Source organism: Bison bison, unplaced genomic scaffold, assembly GCF_000754665.1.
Source record: "Bison bison bison isolate TAMUID 2011002044 unplaced genomic scaffold, Bison_UMD1.0 scf7180017864163, whole genome shotgun sequence".
Lineage (NCBI taxonomy): Eukaryota > Metazoa > Chordata > Mammalia > Artiodactyla > Bovidae > Bison > Bison bison.
The window spans coordinates 7,908,222-7,910,702 of NW_011494735.1; the positions used below are offsets into that span (position 1 = coordinate 7,908,222).

General features: G+C 44.5%; 1 protein-coding gene across 3 annotated transcripts in view; it reads right to left on the minus strand.

Moving 5' to 3' along the window:
• MSRB3 (methionine sulfoxide reductase B3) overlaps positions 1 to 2,481 on the minus strand; it is a 182,809-nt gene that overhangs the window by 3,860 nt on the left and 176,468 nt on the right. The window lies entirely within an intron of this gene.

Consider the following 2,481-nt stretch of genomic DNA (forward strand, 5'->3'; position numbering starts at 1 on the left):
AACCCAGTAAAGCAATGGCAGGGCACAACAGATTTATGTTATGGTCGCCAGGACTGCAGAGTGGCGAATGGAAATGTCACTAGTCCTCGAAATCCTTTTTTCTGGCCTCGGATAGGTGGGTACCAGGCGGGTTGCTTTCCTGCACGAACTGGATCATGTGGAGAAGAAACAAGCTGTCGAGCTCAATCCATGCTACTGACTATCCCCAGAGGGGAAGGAGAAGAGGCGGAGAGTCCAGACAGAGGCAAAAGGAGGGATGGTTGGTTATGATGGCGCTTAGGAGAAATCCAGCCCAGAGAAAGTGTCTCCAAATAGGCTGGCTCACCAGTCTGCTGCTGAGTGCAGCTCCAGGAGACAAGTGCACAGGCCACACTAACTACCTCCCATCCTTCTCAGCAGGGACAGGGTAAAGGGTATGGAGATATTGGTGTTGCTGCTGCTAAGCTGCTTCAGTCGTGTCCGACTCTGTGTGACCCCATAGACGGCAGCCCACCAGGACGTTAGCACGCCACATTTAAAGAGGCTACAAAAACATATCGTTTGTCATGTAACAAAGAAATCAAAGCCTGGGGCAAGTGATCCCCATTTATTCATTCCACAAATATTTATGGAGCACCCACTTTATGTCAGGTACTGTCCCAGACTCCAGAGGTACAGGCAGTGGCCTCATGGAACTTACATTCCACTGGTAGAGACAGAAAACACAAAGGTAATAAGGAGCTGTAAGCATAGTAGGTGGAAATAAACACTAAGGAGCAAACAAACAGCAAACCAACCAACCCACAGAAACTAAGACAGAGAGAAAGTGATTCAGACTGTCAGACTGGGAGCTGGCGCTCCAGGTGAGGTGGTCAACCGCAGTTCTCCCAGGGCAACTCTGGGATAAGAACCTGGAGGAAGTGAAGAAGCAGATCTAGGGGAGAACATTTCCAGCAGATGGAGGAGTCAAGATTTAGGGAAGAATATGCGAGAAGAGGCATAGAGACGATTTATTAATTCTTTTCACTGTGCTCATTTGGTGTATAAAACACTTATAAACTGCAGGGAAAGAAAGAAGGGCTTGACAAGGGAATGGGGTTTTCTGTCCCTCCATACCAAATGGAGACGATGAGAGAGAAGTGAAGGACGGTGCTTATTACAACGGAAAGGACTAGAATCTCAGTTTCCCCACTGAAAGCACTAAGCTCCATTCTCGAGGGCTCGCTATTATTAATAAATAGCACAAATAGCAACTTCGACTCTATGGCACTTCCATGTTAAAAGTGCATTCTTATTTTACTGCCAACATACTGTGTCAGCTTATTAAAGAACTAAAAATGAACCCTGAACTGATTTGATCTATTGCCTGGAAAATATGAAACAGGCCTAAAAAACAAATCTTGCATTATTTTTCCACATTTTATGCAGGTTTAGGTAATATCAAGGCTGACAGCTCAGATTGCTTTTCCTTTCTATAAACAATTGAGGCCAAATTTTCAGGCATCAGCAGCTAAGATGCACCAGTGAAAATACATATGCTTACCCAATGGACACAGGAAAGCACCTATTTCTGCCTGCCAGAACAGTCAGTGTGCAGGCCAACAGGAACCGGTGCTCTCGGCGACCAGTATGTGTGCACAATTAGTGATCTCACGTGCAGCTCCAGCACTTTGATCACTTGGCATCTGAGAGGTGGAGTTTTCACATAAAAGCCTCAGATAGATTTTTTTTTTTTTTAATGAGAGAATACAGTTATCTGGGCAAAAATAAATGATAGCACCTTTATTAATCATCTCAAGCATATTTAGCGAATGGTTCTATTTATCTTACTTCAAAAATAAAGCATAGCAACGGTATACTTAAAGCCATTTTGTAGTATTTAGTGCCCAGGTCATTCATTCCCCAAATTAGAGTAATTTAATCTATTGGATTTGAGTTCGTTATCAGCCTGCAGTTTCAGTTGCTAAATCTGACACTAGTCTTTTGGTTAAACAGTAAGAAAAATACAGATTCTAGATGTCCCTAATCCAGGCAAGAGAAAACGGGAGGGAGATGAGGAGGAGAAATTATAATTGGGAAAAGGCAACAAAAATCATTCGCAAACAACTGTATGGGTTGGCGATGGGATGGGGTAGGGAAATCCTCAGAAAAGATGTGGGTCCCCTAAAAACAAGAGTGATTGCTTCATCATGCTTGCACAAGATGTTCTGGAAGATTCACTCCAGGCTCACATAAGTGAGGGAGGAGCAGTACAGTGTGGTGTTAGTCACTCAGTCGTGTCCAACTATTGGGAACCCATGGACTGTAGCCCACCAGGCTCCTCTAGCCATGGGATTCTCTAGGCAAGAATACTGGAGTGGGTCACCATTTCCTTCTCCAGAGGATCTTTCCAGCCCAGGGGTTGAACCCAGGTCTCCTGTACTCCAGGCAGATTTTTTTACGGTTTGAGCCAGCTGGAGGGAAGAGCAAGGTGTTCATTTATATCTGTGCGACCACATACAT